Source organism: Monodon monoceros, unplaced genomic scaffold (assembly GCF_005190385.1).
Source record: "Monodon monoceros isolate NGI ecotype Baffin Bay Population unplaced genomic scaffold, NGI_Narwhal_1 Super_Scaffold_20, whole genome shotgun sequence".
NCBI classification, from domain to species: domain Eukaryota; kingdom Metazoa; phylum Chordata; class Mammalia; order Artiodactyla; family Monodontidae; genus Monodon; species Monodon monoceros.
The window spans coordinates 133,736,000-133,754,665 of record NW_021703777.1 but is presented as its reverse complement, the minus strand read 5'-3'; the positions used below and the strand labels follow the sequence as shown (position 1 = coordinate 133,754,665).

The window sequence follows — 18,666 nt, the reverse complement described above, 5'->3', positions numbered from 1 at the left end:
AATGAATCCCTCCCCCCCCTTACCCTGGCAACCATAGTTTGTTTTCTACATTTGTAACTCTGTTTTGTAGATAAGTTCATTTGTACCCTTTAAGATGAATTCTTATGTGATGTAATGTGACCCGGGGAGTGACAATTCATCACCTCTGTCACCTGTATTCTGTATTGGCCAGAAGGTGTCACAGGTTCTGCCCGCAGCCAAGAGGGGGAGATCATACAGGGGTGTGACTCATTGGGGGTCACCTCAGGGTGTGTCTGCCATGGTTGTACTTGGCGCAGAGGTGGCTACAAAGCCTTCCTGGGGAAATTGACACTGAAGGTGAGACATTGAATGGTCAGTGGGAGTTGGCCAGGTAGAGGGAGAAAAGTGTGTCAGGCAGAGGGCAGCATGAGCAAAGAGGTCTGGGACTGGGTGCTGTCCTTTGCAGTAACTACTTCCCTTTCTGAGATTTTTTGTTCCTGATCTCTGAGTACATCCTCCAAACATGGGGCCTGGCTGAAAGGGCATAGGGAAGTTTCTTATCTCCAGGGAGGAATTCGGCAAATCAGACTGGAAACTGGGCTTTCAGTGGTGTGCGTGTGCGCGCGCGCGTGTGAGTGTGTATGTGTGTGTGTGTGTGTGTAGGGAGATGGGGATAGGGTCTGCCCCAGTCACTGTCAAGACCTTATCCATGCATCCATTCCTTCTACCAGCAACCCTGAGTGCCTTCAGGGTGCCAGGCTCTGTTCTGCACAAGAAATGACTCAGACCCCTGCCTTGTCCTAGAGAGGTCACACTTCACTGGAGGTGGGAGGAAACCACTCATATGGAAAGCTCCAGCTGGTGCTGTAACTAAGGTGGCCACGGATGCATGGGGATGCAGAGAAGGCAGGCCTGGCAGGTGGGGGTGGGGGAAGAACGTAGTCCAGGAGGATTTCAGGTTTCAAGCTGAGCACCTGGGCAGATGGTTGAGGCCATTTACTGAGAAAGAAGAATGTGGAGGGGCAGGTGGGGGGCATTGAGTAAAGCACTTTGTTTTGATGGTGAGACATTTGAGATGCCTCCTGGGCGTCCAGCTGCGTAGGCAGGGGAGGTCAGGGCTGGAGATACAGAGCTGGCCAGTCACCGCAGCCTGTGGATGGTTGAAAGCCTGGGAGAGCCTGAGATTCTCGGTAGGAGGGTCCATGCCCGAGCCATGGGCCACCCTAACACCCCAGCACCGAGAGGTTGGGCAGAGAAGGGGTGTATCCCGGAGACTCCCGGAGGAGCCGCTAGTGATGGGGAGGAAAACTGGGAATGCGGGGTCACACGACGCCCAAAGATCAAAAAGACGGCGAGGACAGCGGTTTTATGGATGATTGGTACTTGGATACACGGGGGGTGACAGGTGGGGAGAGGGGAGCATTGCAGATGCGGAACAGCGTAGCCACAAAAGCTTTGAGGTAGGAAAGGGAAACAGCTCTGCTCTGCGCTGCTTCATCGTGGGTTAAAGTGACTCCGAGAAATCTCTGGTCCTGCCTGACGGAGCTCATTAAGGGAGGGCCAAGTTTGCCTCTACTCCACTCCGACCGCACCCCTTACGGGCTGCGAAAATGTTTGTTTAATGAATAAAAGATGAACGAGTGAATGGGACTTTGTGACGTGGGGGGCAGGTGGTCTCGCTCCTTGGGCCTCAGTTTCCCTTTCTGTAAAGCAGGCCAATCCAATAAACTTGAGTTCCGGGTTTGGGATGAGCACGGCTTGCTGAGCGGATTCCAAGTGGACTTTACGCGCGGCCTCCCCGGGTCGGACCGGGTTGGACCGCGAATCCTGTCGCTCTGGGTCTAGCCCCCGCGGGACCCAGCAGCCCAGCCCTGGAACGGCCCCGCCCCACCTCCCTTTGTTTCTACAGGCCCCGCCCTCTGCGCTCAGCTCCCTCTCCATTGGTTGGGGGGCGGGCCCCGAGCGCCGGGCGCCGCCGGGGGCGGGGCGGAGGGGCGCGGGTGGGGCGAGTGCGCCTGCGCGTTGCCCGAGCCCAGTTGCAACCTCTCGCCGGCATCTGCTCTTCGCGGAGCGGGAGACGGAGCCGGACCCTGAGCGCGAGACGGGCTGAGACCGCTGCGAGGCGGCCCCGCCCCGGGGCTCCATTGTTGCGGCGACTCCGGCTCTGCGGGCTGCTCGGCTCCGCCTCGCTCGGCCAGGGCACCTCCGGCAAGGAGTGAGTGCTGCCCGGGAGGCGGCCTGAGGTGAGGCGGCGGGCGGCGGGGCCGGGCCGGGCGGGGGTCCCCGGCGGACATGGGTTCCGGGGCTGGGAGAGGGTCCCACGGCCGGGCGGAGGTCCCGGGGCCGGACGGGGTCCCAGGCGGCAGGGGTCCCAGCCGGGCGGGGGGACTCCTCGGGAGGCAGGGGTCCCGGAGCCGGGCGAGGTTCTGGGCCGGACAGGGGTCCCAGGCCGGGCGGGGGACTCAGGCGACAGGGGTCCCAGGCCGGGCGGGGGTCCCCGAGAGGACTGAGGTCCGCGAGCCGGACGAGGTTGCCGGGCGGAGGTCCCGGGGCTGGACGGGGGTCCCAGGCGGCAGGGGTCCTGGGCCGGGCTGGGGTCCCCGCCGGGTGTGGCAGGTCCGAGAGGGGCGCCGCGAGGTCGCTACCCGAGTTGGCGGCCGCCGCCCTGAGCGACTGTGGGACGGGGACGCAGAGGGGGACTGACCGGGCCGTCGCGCGTCTGGGCGCCGGGTATGGTCTCGGCCTCGGGGTGGCACCGAGGGGGCACCGCGCTTGCCGCGACTCCGCGTGGATCCGCGCGTGAAGCCCCGCGCGGGGTCCTGGTGACCCTGAGGGTGGGGGACTGTCTCGGTCCCCACTCACTCCGTGGAGTGGCTGGTTCGCTGTGTCACCGAAGGTAGCTCTGCGTGGGCCCTCTCGCGTGGGGATCCCGGACATCCTGAGAGTGGGAGACTGTCTCTGTTCCCCCTCCCCTTCACCCCTGGTGTGACTGGTTCGCTGTGTCTTCTTGAGGGTGACCGTGTGGACCCTCGATCGTAGGGATCCTGGGCACTCTGAGAGTGGGGCCTTTTCTCGCTCCCCACCCCCATGACTGGTTCACTGAGTGTTTGTGTGTCACTGAGGGTGGCTCTGCGTGGACCTGCGCGCGCGGTGTCCTGGCCACCCTGCGAGTTGGAGGGCTGTGCCTCGTCCCCTCCCCCCGCATCTCGTCGGGGTGTGATCAGTACCGGGGGCAGGCTCCCCTCCGCCCCACGCGTGCGTGCGTTTGTGTTGGGGGTTTCATGTGTTTCGGGGCGTCTTTGTGCGGGTAGTGGCGCCCGTCGGGCTGTAGCCGGCTGTGCGTGGGGCACGCAGATGGCCTGCGTCTGACAGCTGACCCGCTGTTTTATTTATTGCCTTATTTGCCACTTGAACAGAAGCGGCTGCGCTTCCCCGGGAACCCGCTCCTCTCCCCGGCCCGGCCCCCGGGGAGCGCGGGGCTGTCACCGCGCCTGGGGACCGCGAGTCAGGCCGCCGCGTTTCCTGCTCAGGCGCGAGGCTTGGCCGGCCTGGCGGGAGCCGGCTCTGATTGGAGGGAGCCTGGTCCCTCTGCCCGGCGCTTCTTGATTTCTTCCGTTAGGATTGGGGGGAAAAAAAAAAAAAAGGTCTGGAAAGCCAGATTTAACTTTGCAGTTCTCTCAGCGCCTGGAGAGTGGAAGAAACTTTCCCAAGAATTTGGCGGGCTGGAAAGTGCGTTTGAAGGAGGGGAATCCACACCCACGGAATGAGGCCAAGGCAGTTACAGTTAGAGGTCAGGTTTACAGAAGGAATAGCAGGGGTGAGGTTGTGGATCGGGAGACTTGGATTTCAGCCTGATGGCAAGAAGATCTGCTACTACCCTGCAGGCTGTGTGTCTCTCAGCCACTTAAATAAACTGGGGTCATTCACTTACCCTTTTATCAAACTTATGAAAACACCTATTATGTTCCAGGGATGATTCTTTTCCCTGGGGAACGCAAAGTCTAACAAGCCTTGTTAGACTTGCAAGTCTAACAAGATTCTGAAAAGTCTTTTCCTTTTCAGAGTGTTCTGGTCCAAGACAGAAAACTGAGCTATAGGCACAAGTAGCTCTAATGCCCAAATGGAAATTCTTTGTGAACAAGATGGTGTATAAATAACAGGAATGCAAGATGAAAATGTGGTCCTAACTGCAGCTGTCGCTGTTATGAAGTCCAGACAGCCTGCAGGCCCTTCACTCTGACTTCTCTGCCCTCTCTATTCCATCTGCCCTACGCCCGGCTCCAGGCTTTCACCCATTCTTACAGTCTCAGTTTAGGTGAGTTCTTTCTGAAGTCTTCCCTGACGTCCTCATGCCCAGCCCTCTGAGAGCTGTGGTCTTCAAGGACAGGGTGGTTTGCTGTAGTACCCAGAGAGGAAGAGGTGTATCAAAATGAGAGGTCCTTCTAAATGAGAGGTCCTTTTTCCGTACCACGGAGCCAAGTCTTTCCTGTGATTTAAAATCTGCAATTCTTCAATTCTCCTAAGGGTTTTTAGATTAACATTTGCTGTAACTTCCTAGTGTTTGTTGTACAGTGTAGAGTACTTGATTTGAATTTATTTGGTCTGATTCTGGCTCTGGAATAAAGTTGCCATTTGTTCCTGCAGAACCACTAGGCTTCAGTTTCCTCACCTTTGAGGTTTTTAAACTAGGTAAGAACCTTGTCAGCCCTAAACCTTTAAATTCTTTCAACCAAATAAAGCAGAGGAAAGTTCTCTTAGTGGCAGTTGTATAAATAATGGGGATCTTTGAAAATGTAGATTCTAAAGTAGAAGTTCTTTTTCCTTCTTTCCTTTTTTTTTTTTTTTTCCTTTCCACAGTTGCATGGGTGTATACTTTGTCTCAGAGTTGAAGGAGCAGGTCTATGATGGAAGCTTAGGCAACTTTTTTTAAAAATAAATTTATTTATTTATTTTTTGGCTGCGTTGGGTCTTCGTTGCTGCGTGCAAGCTTTCTCTAGTTGCGGCGAGCGGGGGCTACTCTTCGTTGCGGTGGGTGGGCTTCTCATTGTGGTGGCTTCTCTTTGTTGCGGAGCACAGGCTCTTGGCATGTGGGCTTCAGTAGTTGTGGCGCATGGGCTCAGTAGTTGTGGCATGCAGGCTCAGTAGTTGTGGCTCATGGGCACTAGAGCACAGGCTCAGTAGTTGTGGCACACAGGCTTCGTTGCCCCGCGGCATGTGAGATCTTCCCGGACCAGGGCTCAAACCCGTGTCCCTGCATTGGCAGGTGGAGTCTTAACCACTGCGCCACCAGGGAAGTCCCTAGGCCACTTTTTGATATTGTCTTGCATCTTCTTCATAACCACATTTTGCTTGCAGCATCTGTGCTCTATCAAATTGGTTTGAAGTTTTCCTTAATGAAATTGTTGGATGCAGAACTCTTGGCAGGAGCATTCTGCTGATCTTTTGAGTGTCACATGAAGTCGGCCAACTGCAGGCTTCTTTTATGCCGCAGTCTCTAACAGAGATTTTAATTCGGAGACTCTGAAATAAGTGAATTTTGGGAGTACCTTGAGTAAGTGTATGTGGCTTTGTGTAATGGTTTCAAGCATAGTTTAAAATTATTACTTGCAAAAATTTACATATGTTAAATGACCTATAAGGAAGCGCTACTTCTAAGGACTCTAGTAATAAATCCTTCAAAATATTAATCTCCCAATTTATCTGTTTGGCAAGATGGGAATTTGGTGTGCTCGATTATTTTAAAGCCACATGTCTGTCAAAAGGATACACGATTTTCTCTGCTATTCTTTGTTTGTTTGTTTGTTTGTTTGTTTTTTGGCTGCGCTGCACAGCTTGTGGGATCTTAGTTCCCCGACCAGGGATTGAACCCGGGCCCTCGGCAGTGAGAGCACAGAGTCGTAACCACTGGAGCTCCAGGGAATTCCCTCTCTGCTATTCTTATTTGGATCATTACAGGGATGAAACATAGACGGTAGATGTTTGGTCAAGGAGTGATGCCATCAAATTATATTTTCATGTTAGGTAGGATTTTTGTCCTTATTTTGATTTGTGGTCTTTAATTAATTTAAAAAAAAGCGCTCTGTTACATACTCCATGTGGTTTGTTCTGTTAGGGATCTTATTTTTTGGGAGGGGTCTTCAGAAACGCAAATGGATTTTCTTTGTGGTTTCCTTAGATTGTCTTTTTTCTTTGAAGTTTTCCTTAGATTGTCTTAATGTTTTCACTGAAAACTAGTTAATACTTGTTTTGCAAGAAGGCCTGATTTTTTTTTTTTTTTTTTTTTTTAGGCCTGATTTTTATATGGATTAAATGAAAAGGGTGTTTCATGGAAGAGAATGCCTGGGGATGGAGAAGATAGCGTTTGAGCTCTGCTTTTCCATGTTGTTCCTCTTGTTCTTTACTGGAGGAAGAGGGTTAACCAGTTCTTCCCTGCTGGCCTAATCAGAGCGCTGAATCCACCCCACCTTAAAGAACTGATGGTGCTTTCGCCGTTTTTTAGATGATGATATTCTATAAATCATCTTGTTTAAGCATTGTGTGCCTAGAACTAGAAATTCAGGGATAAATTTTTTCTTAGACTATAAATCTAAGTCTTTGCTGTTACTTCCCCCCATCCCACATCACCTACCGAATGTTTTTTTTTTATTTAAATTAATTAATTAATTAATTAATTTTTGGCTGCGTTGGGTCTTCGTTGCTGCCTGCGGGTTTTCTCTAGTTGCGGCGAGCGGGGGCTACTCTTTGTTGCGGTGCGCGGGCTTCTCATTGCGGTGGCTTCTCTTGTTGTGGAGCACGGGCTCTAGGCATGCGGGCTCAATAGTTGTGGCACGAGGGTTCAGTAGTTGTGGCTCGTGGGCTCTAGAGCGCAGGCTCAGTAGTTGTGGCTTGCGGGCTCTAGAGCGCAGGCTCAGTAGCTGTGGCTCACGGGCTTAATTGTTCCGCGGCATGTGGGATCTTCCCGGGCCAGGGCTCGAACCCGTGTCCCCTGCATTGGCAGGTGGATTCTTTTTTTTTTTTTTTGGCAGGCGGATTCTTAACCACTGTGCCACCAGGGAAGCCCTACCAAATGGTTTTTTCTTCTTTCTTTTCCATTTTAAAGATCTTATCATGTACGTGTCTATCATTGCTGGCTACATCAAAACCGTTTTGAATGTTGACAGGATGTAATATGAATAGTGTAGTAAAGATAACTTACTCCTGTTCTTTTGCACAGGAAAGCTGGCCCCAGTAAGGCTTTTGTTAAGTCCAAGTACTTCTCTGAACTGCAGTTCCCTCACTTGTAAAATGGAGTTAATCGTTGGTAGTACCTGCTCTATCTAGCTCAAGAGATTGTTCTGAGGATAAAATGAAATCATGAATGTAACGTAATTTTGTTAGTTGTAAAATATTATGTTGTCAAGGATTTAAAAAAAGTGCTTCATTAAGAATGTAATGAATCTGGGTTTTTTAAAACTCCAAATGTTTAATGTACGGATGATCCTTAACTTGAAGGGTGTCAGGCAACTTCATTTAGGATTGTTTTCTGTCTTTCATTGGCCCGTGTTGTTTGATATCTTAGCCTTTTGGGGGAACATCAAATTCAAGTTTCAGAGACGTTAATCTTTTGTAAGTAAGGCTACTGAATGTGCAGAAATGTAGCCTTTAACAGTCTGTCTCATACGTTTGTTCCTATGAACCTTTCTTTAATGAAGCGTAATTGCTGGGCACTTTAGTTCCTAAGTGCCCTGTCTTGAGGGCTGGCCTGTTCACCTCTGAAACTTCCAGCAGAGTGAGCAGCAGGCATCGGGGTGAACCTGACCTCAGCACCACAGTGTCCTTGGCCTTCTGTCCTCAAGCCACCTTGGAAACTGCAGTGCACTTTATACTTTAGATGCAGATGGCACGTTGCACCGTCATATCGTTTGACAGCCTTTCAGATAGATTACCCGTGATGTGCCCGAGTATGGGCTACATGCAGAGATTCGAAGGTGGGACCCAGTGCCTCACTGGAGAATCGCTGGAGGCTCACAGTGTAGCGGGAGAAGCAGACCTGGTATCACTCAGTGCAGGTGGTAGGTGCTGCTAGGGGTACGCAGGAGAGTTTGGGAGCCGGGTTGGTTCACACAATCCAGCATTTATTCTCCTACGTGGCACTTAGAGTTTGTCAGGCAAGACAGGCAGTGAAAGGTTTATAAATGAAAGGAAGGGCAGTGAATTACCTGAAGCCTAGAATATGTAGATATTCTGGGCAATTTATAATTCCCCAAATCTGCATTTATCAGAACAAGTCTATGGTCTGTTGTTTTGGATGGAGTATGGCCATCCCTGTCTTTTGATTTAAGGAAGTCAGTTGACTCTTGTTGAACGTTGATGATGTCACAGACACTGCTGGGTATTTTCACATATATCACTGTATGAGTTTCCTGCTTCTGCTGTAACAAATTGCCCCACACGGAGTGGCTTAAAGCAACACAGATTTATTATCTTACAGTCTGTAGGTTAGAAGTCTGACTCGGGTCTTACCGGGCAAATACAAGGTGTCTGCAGGGCTATGTTCCTTACTGGAGAATCTGGAGGAGAACTGCAGGAAAGCTCATTCAGATTGTCCACCGAATATACCGATAGTAGCTGGCACTTGTAGGACTGGGGACCCTGTTTCCTTGCTGGCTGCCAGCTGGGAGGCTGCCCCCAGCTCCTAGAGGCGTCTTCCTGGTCCTTGCTCGGAACCCCCTGGTTGCCAGAGCCAGCAAGGGCCGGCCAGTCCCGCACCAGCTGTCTGGTGTCCCCTCTGCTTCATCTCTCTTCTTCTGCCTGGAGAAAGTTCTCTGCTCTTAAGGGCTCATGCAATGAGTTTGGGCCCACCTAGAATCCCAGGATAATCCCCCTGTCTAATACCCCTGTCTGAGGTCTGTAGCGAAGCCCCTTTAATGTGACAGATGTGACAAATCACAGGTTCCAGGGGATGCACACGGGCCTCCCACAATTACCCAATCCATTTATGACAGCGTCCAGTGACACTGTTATTGTCACCCTCAGTTCACAGAGAAAGAAAAGGCATAGATATTTTAAGCAAATTGGCAGAACCGTTAAGATCGCTGTTAAATGGCAAGACAGTTCTTCTGACTCGACGTGGAGCTGATGGTGGGGTTTATAGCAGCAGGTCAGTCAGAAGCAGAGTAAACTTTGTGTTTTGGAGTACTTAAATGGGCCACTCTGATTACAGAAGTTTCACCAAGAAGTCATCAGAGTAATTGCTTTGTTAGAAAAAACACCCACCTGGGGGATTTGGGACGTGAAGGACTCTTCCTCATGGGGTGAAGAGTGCATAATTCCATGTCCGGTTCTAGAATGGAAACAGCTGAGTCAACCCAACAGGGATTCACATTCCTGAGCTTTAGAGAACCTGTTTCAAGGCTGAAGCAAAGTGCAGTAAACAGAGTTCATACTTTCCTTGATAGTTAGGAACGAGGTGCATCTTGTGGCCAAGGAAACCGCAGGTGATGGTCACCAGCGTCGAAGACCAAGCATGATCTCATCTGATCGTGTAGGTGTTTTTAATAGTTTTTCATTAGGATTTCTTTTTTTTCCTTCTATAAGAAAGCAGAATCTAGAAATCCTAAGGCTTTTAACCTGGCCTTCAGGAATTTACCAACTGCCTGATACCCTTTGCAGAAATGTTGTGTGTCTGTGCCTGTGTGTGTGTGTACTTGGGGGAGGATTTATAGCTTTCCGTTCTTTTTCGAAGGGGTTGGATTCCAAAAAGTTTAAGAACACACCGCTTAATCTGATATTCTTGCCGGTTAAGTATCAGATTTTGTTTAAAAATTAAATACCCCATTTTAAACAAAGTGATACAGGCGCATAGTTTTAAGCGTCAAAAGTTCTACAGGATTTAGAACAAAAACCCAGCAGTCACTACCCCACCCTTCTCCACCCTGATTCCTGCTCCCCAGAGGCTTCCCCTTTCAACATTTTAGCTATTTCTTCCAGATTTGGGGTGAGAGACATCCTGCTAAGGAAGAAGACGATTTAGGTCACCTACCCACTCCTTTTTGCACTGCCCACTTCTTTTTTCCTCTGTTCTCTCAGTATAATTACGTTAAAGGTTTTGGTTAAATATTCAACAGCGCTTATTATGATTATGGAAACATTATTCACAGCTGAGATATGTAGTCGATTTTGATTACATTTCCCTTCTTCTACAGTTTTTTTTTTTCTTTTTCCTAGAGTTGAGAATTGCCCTGCTTTGTTTTGCTTCGTTTTCTGTGCTATCACTTCTCCCCCTCCACCCCCTAAAGTTGCAGTCTCCTCTTTGTATATTCACATACCACAGGGCATCATCCAGTTTGTCCTTTTCTTTAAGGGATAATTCTTCCTGAACCGCTCACCAGCTTGCTTTCCTCTAAACTGGTTGCTTCCTAGACCTGCTGCACATTCCCTATCACCCTGAGAATTCCTTTCACCTCTTTCCCGGGTAAGATGCCTCCTTCTAAAGTTTTCTCTCTATTTTGGTTGAGCGTGTTCACCATAGCTTTGCAAGAAATAATTGTTTTTGAGATCTCGTATAATGTTGGAATATTTTACTCTCGTTTAATTGATAGTTTGGCTGAGTATAGAATCCTGGGTTAGAAATCATCTTCCTGAAGAATTGGGAAGGCACTGCTCAGTTGACTTCCAGCTTCATCGTGACAGGTGATGTGTCCAGAGCCATTCCTCTGTATGTGACCCGTGTTTTCCTCTGGGTGAGTTTTTAGGCTCTTGTAGATATTCCTCGTGTTTGCAGATGTCGTGGTGGCCGCGCCGTGACGTGGATCTTGTCTCATTCATTGTGATGGGCACTGGGTGGGCGTCTTCCGTCTGTAGACTGCCGGTCCTCTGTTCTGATCCCGAATCTCCTTAAATGTCTTCTCTTTTCCCATTTCTTTGTCTTTTTGTTTTCCTTTTTGGGATTTCTCCAACTTCTCCTCTAAACCCTTCTCTGAATTTTGTATTGCTCTGATTATTTTAATTTCAAAGGCTCCTTTATAGTCCCTGAAAATATTTTTCAAAAATACCGTCTTCCCTTGTTTCGAGGACGTGGTCAGAGGTTTTATTACACCTGTATCCTGGAGGAAAGGTTTATCTTTTCATGGCTTTTCAGCTTGATTATCTAATAAAGCCCGAAGGATTTGAGAGTAGTTTCATGATACTTCCGTAGTTTGAAAGAAAAATTTCTGTTCCACCCATTATCTATTCTTTAATATGGAAAAAAGACTTAATTTTCAGCCCTTGGTGGTATTAGAAGGTAGCTTTTTTTTTTTTGGCGGTGCCGAGTGGCATGTAGGGATCTCAGTTCCCAACCAGGGATCGAACCCGTGCCCGTCTGCAGTGGAAGTGCAGAGCCCTAACCACTGGACCACCAGGGAATTCCCTAGAAGATAGCTTTTGTATGTCCTCAAACACCTCCATTGAAAACACTTCTTTTCCATCCATGCCCACGCTGCAGCTGACTTCGCCTTTTGTTTTGTGTACTTAAGGTCGTCCGCTTAGTTTCCTGTGAGGAGCCGCCGCCAGTGAATTCAGGGTTTGGAAATCCAGTTTCCTTTTACCTGACCCAGTGTCCATGGTCTGTGCAGCGTCTCTGGGGGCAGTAGCATTGAGAAGGCTCCTTTTTGTGGGTTGTACTTTCATTATAAGTTTATCAAGAAAAGGAAAAAGAAGCAGGAAAAGTGATGGATTCTTGCTCTGGACGTTAGATAGTGGTGTGACAAATGAGGGTTTTTTTTTTTTTTTTTTTTTGGCCGTGATGCACGGCTTGTGGGATCTTAGTTCCCCAACCAGGGATCGAACCCGGGCCCTTGGCAGTGAAAGCGAGGAATCCTAACCACTGGACCGCCGGGGAATTCCCAAACGAGGGGTATTTTTTGCCATGGTAGGTGGAGCTAGGTTTGGGGACTGTCATCTAGTCTGGACCTTTGTGTCAGAAGTTTACAGAAATGGCTTGTTGGGAGCGGGACACGGTGCCTCCTAGGCAGGTATTTGGTGAAGAGGTTTGTGGCGGATGTCTGAAGAGAAAGGAGAATACATCTGAAAACTGTTTGGGAGCCATAATTTTGGAATGACTTTTGAAACCTGTACAGGGTTTTCCCAAACATTGACAGCATGTGATTCCGAGTTACTTTAACTGTGAGAGTCAGGATGGCTCTTGAGGATGTGGGGCATGATGCTTTCTTTTTAAATCCCCTCTTCCCATGAATACAGATTTGTGTGTTGGGAGGTCCTAAGTTACGTGAGATTTTTCTCTCCAGATGGGTTGATTATTTGAGTTTTCCTATGCTTGAAGTGTGACCCTCTGTCTTAGTTTGTTCAGGTTGCCATAGCAGAATGCCATAGACTGCGTGGCTCATAAACAACAGAAATTTGTTTCTCACAGTTCTGGAGGCTGGAAGTCGGAGATCAAGGTGCTGGCAGATTCGGTGTCTGGTGAGGACCTGGTTCACAGCCAGCATATTCTTGCCATGTCCTCGCATGGTGGAAGGGACAAGGATGCTGACTGGGTTTTTTTTTTTCGGTACGCGGGCCTCTCACTGTTGTGGCCTCTCCCGTTAAGGAGCAACAGGCTCCGGACGCGCAGGCTCAGCGGCCATGGCTCACGGGCCCAGCCGCTCTGCGGCATGTGGGATCTTCCCAGACCGGGGCACGAACCCGTGTCCCCTGCATGGGCAGGCGGACTCTCAACCACTGCGCCACCAGGGAAGCCCTGGGGTCTCTTCTATAAGGGAACTAATCCCATACAGGGGGACTCCACCCTTATGACCTATTCATTTCCCAAAGGCCCCCCTCCAAATACTGAGACACTGGAGATTATTGGAATTTTGAGGGGACACAGACATTCAGTCTCTAAGAAGCTCAGACGTGCTGTGTCTTCACGATAAGGGAGACCAAATGGTTCAAAAAGGCTAATATTTGCAGTCTTTTGGAGTTTGTTTCACCACCCCCGTCACTACCGGCACTGTCTGCTGAGTGCTTACTATGTCCTAGGCACTGCGCCAGACACTTGACATCTGTATCTCTTCTAGTCTGCTCAGCAGCTTTGTGGGGTAGGTAATGTTCTCAATTTGCAGTTGCCAAAATGAGACGGAAGTCTCGTGGTGGCCAGGGTTAACAATACTGGATTGTGTATTTAAAAGTTCCTGAGAGAGTAGATCTTGCGTTCACATCACACACACACACACACACACACACACACACACACACACGCACGCAAAAATTGTAACTACGTGCGGTGATGGATGCTAAGGAGACTTACTGTGATCCTTTCACAGTGCACACATATGTCACATCGTTATGTTGTCTGCCTGAAACTAATACAATGTTGTTAGTCAGTTACATGGCGATAAAAACAATGAGATGAAGAGACAAGGAGGAACTCGCTCAAGATAACGTAGTAGCTGGGATCTGACTAGCGTGTGGCACGGCCTCTTTCTTTGTTAGGGCTTTCCAGCCACTGACACCAGGTGACTGGTGTGCCCGAGAGCTGTTCCAATGCAACCTCTCAGAGCCGGCCAGACCTAGCTGCACAAAGACGGCTGCCACCAGCACTGAGAGACGTTTCACCTGAAAAGACAAGACCCGGGATATTTAGTGTGTCCCCCCGAATGGGATAACCTCCCGGAACGGAAGGGTTTCTACTGATTCCCACCCTGCCTCCTTCCTGAGACTGGACCATCCTTCACACCACAGCAGGAGGCATTTCTGAGGCCTCTGAAATACTGGCCATCTGTCAGCATCCATTGGGCCTTAGGGAGGGTGGCCAGCATCACAGGCCCTGTTGGACCGGGGCTGGCGTTCCGGCTCTGCCACCCAGTCATCAACAGTGTGGAATCTTGGGCTGGTCCCTTAACCTTCCATGAGCCGCTTCCATAGGAGGGCAGTGCAGTACCTGTCGCCAGAGGAAAAGGCCAGGATGGCCGGGCTGCCTCTCTGAGGGAAGTGGTGGACGTTGGGGGGGGGGCATCCGGTGAGCACTGAATGGAGCGAGGCTGACTGGCCCTGTTGATAGTAGTTACAGCCTTTCCTCGTGAGGAAGCTGATGAGGGGTTCTCCTGGCCGGGCCACCTTGAGGTAGGAGCCAGTGAAAGAGCTTAGAAGAAGGTGACTTTGGGGAGAGCCTGTGGAGGAACGAAGGGGGTTTGTTACTGTACATAGGTGAAGGTTGGGCTCTTTGCTAGCGGCCAGGTGCCTGCTTTACCTCGGGACTCCCTGAGTCGTGCACAGCAGAGCTGGGGGATTGTGTCAGAGTGGGATTGGTGGCAATTTCAATTCAGCTAAAGCTGCCGGTCGAAAAATGCATCGATATGATGTGAGAAAACTTGGACTGCAAAGCAGAGCTGAGTCCAAGTTCTGGGTCTGTAACTTGAACTGTGACTTCGTAGGTAAAGGGAGGTCCACAGAACCCAAACGTTTTGTATTATGACAGTAAGAAAGGGCTTGGAGCGTCTGCATTGGTTGTGTACCAGCTCATTTAAATGACCTCAAAGCATTTACACTGGAGCAAGACTTGATTTCTGGAATTTCGATTACTTTACCTTCCTGGAACAATCTCATTATGGTTCGAAGATTTTGGGGGTCAAAATCACATGGTCCAGCTACCTGTCTTGGAGTAAATTTAGGTACACACGTTTGTTTAAATATTTCGGGTGATATAGGCATAGACACATAGAGTAAAATGCTGAAGTTTGCACCCCTCCAGGGTAACCACTGTTACTAGTGAAGCTTATATTCCACACGTTTTTTGTGCCTTATAAATATAATGGGAGTATACATATGTATTTAATAATATCTACCGTTTATTCGGTATTCAGGACGTGTCTATGGAGTTCCCTCTCCATGCCAACTCATTTTATTTTTAGAGCAGCCTTCTATTTTTTTTAAATTTTTATTTATTTATTTTATTTTTGGCTGTATTGGGTCTTTGTTGCTGCACACGGGCTTTCTCTAGTTGAGGCGAGTGGGGACTACTCTTCTTTGTGGTGCATGGGCTTCTCATTGTGGTGGCTTCTCGTTGCGGAGCACGGGCTCTAGGCACGCGGGCTTCAGTAGTTGTGGCACGCGGGCTCAGTAGTTGTGGCTCGCGGGCTCTAGAGTGTAGGCTCAGTAGTTGTGGCGCACGGGCTTAGCTGCTCGGCGGCATGTGGGATCTTCCCGGACCAGGGCTCGAACCCGTGTCCCCTGCATTGGCAGGTGGATTCTTAACCACTGCGCCACCAGGGGAGTCCCTATTAGTCACAGCCCTATTACTGTGACTGTTTTACAGTGAGGAAACTGAGGCACAGACAGGTTGGGGGCCTTGTCCACATCACGCAGCCAGGAAGTGTTGGAGTTGGGGTGTGAGCCCAGGCAGCCTGGCTCCAGAGCTCTGAGCGATCATTCTAGATTGCCCATGGAGACCTCATGCTCGCAAACCTTGCCTCCAGCGAGAGTCCACGTGATATTTGTCAAGGTGGTGTGTCTACCTGAGGTTTCTTTACCTCTTTAAGCCTGAGCCTAAATCTTGGAATTGTTCTAAACACTGGCTGGGACCCCTTGAAGACTGAACAGAGGTACTCTGCAGGTTAGTCTAGCTGGTTGGAAGGTGGAAGGAGAAGGGGTAATATTGCCAGAGAAAGAGGCCAAGGTGGCTGGGCTCACTCCTCTGACGAAGAGGCCCTGGAGCAGCCTCAAGACCTGGACCCCTTGGACAGAAGAGGAAGAAGGAGACCTTTACCCGTGATGGGTGACCTTGACTGCACGAACAACCTGTGTGCTGGTCCTTTTCCTGGAGCAGAGGATACGAGGTGCCAATAAACCCAGCTTCTGACCCTGCCAGGGCAGGGCAGGTATTTGTCCAGCCCCCTGTGAACATAAGTAATGCTCTCACATTCTCACAGCCAGCCCAGTGTTCCAGAACCGCTTTCTTTTTTTCTTTGGACAAAAGTTCAATTTGTCTCATAGGTCCCTTTCTGCTTATAACAGTGTCACAGATTAAAGTTTCGTTTTTGGTTCTGAAGTGGATTTAGAGTTAATAAAGTCTGCTAAAAATACAACTATGGGGTTGTGTAGAAAAATTACTTCCTTATTATGGATCATATAATGTGAGTTAGAAGTGACCCATACCCAGTTGAACAATGGAAACAAATCTTGTCTTTTGGTAGCACTCTGGATACCACTGCGACTCGTGTGAATAAAAGGTACCCAGGTGCGGGGGTCACCAGTCTTCTCTTGGGGCATCTTGTGTTTCTCCTTGTGGGGGAAGGTGGGCTGGGAGGAGGGGGCCCACACCTGCTGAGCACCCAGTACTCGTCAGCTACCTTACATAAGTGTCCCATTTGATACAATCTTAGAGGTAGATATTTCTATTGCAGATGAAGACGGAGGCTTAGAGGTGTTAAGTTGCTCAAGGTCACATAATTATAAGTGGAAAAATGAAATTCTTGATGAACTCAGGGGTTTGAGCTCAAAGCCCTTGATCTTTCCTTAACACTTGGTTACTTCCCTGGACGGCGGGGGAGTGACTGAGAGCTCAAGAAAGTGAGGTTTCGTGGAAAGAGGGCCTGGTGGACAGGAAGTCTCTCCAGACTTGGAATCTCCCTCACTGGGCTTCTGAATTAGGGGCTGACCATCTGGAGGGAAGCCCCTGGTTTAAGACTTTTCTTTGTGGAAATAGACAAAGAGCAGCCACATGGAAAAGGCAAAAGCTTTTTATTCAGAGCTGGCTTGTGGCAAGGGAGTCGGCCACAATCACTTGAGCCTGGCGGAGACCCAGAGGCAGGCAGAGGCGTGGGCGAGCTTCCCAGTGGAGAAAAGGGGGCTCAGGGTGCCCTGCTGGGGGCTGGAGGCCTGGGGGGTGTCTTCAGGGTGACTGAAGGGGGTGCATCCCGGGTGACTGGTCAGGGAGCAGGTGAGGCCTTCTGCGGTTGGTCCCGAGTCGGAGGCAGGACGGCGATTAGGGAGGCCGTCAGTATTGATCGAGTCCTGGCCGATTGTCCAGCGGTGGCTGTTTGGCCTCCTGGCTTGTCACTACAGACAGCAGTCTGCCCTCCTGCAGGTCCGACTCCCAGCAGGCTGGCTCCCGGGGCCGGCGGCTGCGGCCCGAGGGTCAGAGCCCTGCTTTTATATGATCTGGCCATTGTCATTGTATATTGTCTTTCATGTTTCTCTTGCTGGTAAAAATATTAAATGAAAAATTAGATGTGTTAGGAGTTGTTTGGATGTCACGCCTTCAGGAAGAAGTTCTTCACACTCACATTCAGAGTGACTCTAAACTGTTGGGCTTGATCCTATTTTAAAGACTAGAGAACTGAAGCTAAGAGAGATCAGGCAGAGCCCACAGTAGATGGTTAAGCTCAGACCTGAACTTGGTCTTCTAATTGCAAGTTTTGTTTTCTTTGGAGGCAAGCTGGTATGAAATATATATTGCCTTTGACAAGATAATACTTACTCTCTATTTAGTCCTTCTCCTAGATTATAAGCCTTTTTTGGGGTGGAGATTTTTTGATTTAGAGAATTTTTTATTGAGAGTCTAGGACAGTCCTGAAAAGGCAATGCAGATCATAAAATAATGCAGATTTTTCAGCTTTTTACTCTCAAAACATATCTAAATTGTCTTTTGATGTTGCAAACCTTCTGCTATAAAGATATATTCTAAGGGAGAAGTCAAGGCCACTTGTCTTTTAAGGATTGCAATTTTCTTGGTAAGAGAAAGAGAACTTTGTTAGTAACCCTTTTAATTTGGGAAGATCTTCTGTGTTCAGTGAACTATATTTTCCATATGAGTTAGAAGATTGTCTTGAGACACAAATATAGCTTAGCAATGAAGTTCACTCCCTTGATAATTAAATTATCTTTCCTTCTTTCCTTTATCCATTATAGTGATAGCGTAAAATCTGCTTCTAAAGCCACTGGGTTTTGCTGTCATCCAGAGAAGGGTGACCCCCAAATATGGAGCATTGAATACCAAATTATAAATTTGGTCCAAAAAGATTGTGCATGGTTATTTTGATATTGTCAAACTTCCCACATATATGAACCGAATAATGTAATTCATATATGAATTGATTGTGTGTGTATATGACTATAAACCTATATTTATTTATTTATGATGTAGGAATCCAATAATGCTGTGTAAATAACCTTTCTTACAAATTCCAGGTAGCTCTCTTATTCCAAAAATGGGGAAGTTTTGCATTCACCCTTAAAGTGTACACGCGCTTATCTGATAGCTCTGTATTTTAACAACGATGGTACTAGCGTCATGGATCTGTTTTGCATCTTTCCTACTCAGGTGGGGCTTCTTTGTTTGGTTTTTGTTTTGGTCATTGAGCTCGTGATAACCCGTGTGAGTTCCCTTCCCCATCTTGGCCACATTCTTTTTGTGATGGGTCATCCTTCTATCTCATTGGACTTTACTGTTTTTGTACCAGTGTGAGTTCAGGGCTCTGGGCTGAGCAGTTTCGTGAGAAATCACCCTCATCTTCTATAGTGGTGCATGTGTTCAAGGCAGGAGAAACAGCAGTTCTTATGGGGCCGCTTATCAACCTGGGAGTCCCGAGACCTGGCTTTGCCCTGCTTCAAGCAGGTAACTGGTTGAGTTACCAAAAAAAGCCAGGTCCATTCCCGGGTCTGTGTCTCTGTAAGTAGAATGGCAGATGGTGTGTTTCCTAAGGTGCCTTCCAGCGTGGTCAGCTGCTGACCTGTTCTCTGCACCGT

At 49.0% G+C, this 18,666-nt stretch overlaps 1 protein-coding gene across 2 annotated transcripts in view; it reads left to right on the top strand.

Moving 5' to 3' along the window:
- Positions 1-2,033: 2,033 nt before the first annotated feature.
- Positions 2,034-18,666, top strand: part of AFAP1 (actin filament associated protein 1) — a 148,399-nt gene continuing 131,766 nt past the window's right edge. For both annotated transcript variants that reach the window (XM_029235883.1, XM_029235882.1), the window contains exon 1: positions 2,034-2,204. The gene's annotated coding sequence lies outside the window, so the exon portion shown is untranslated. The remainder of the gene's footprint in view (positions 2,205-18,666) is intronic.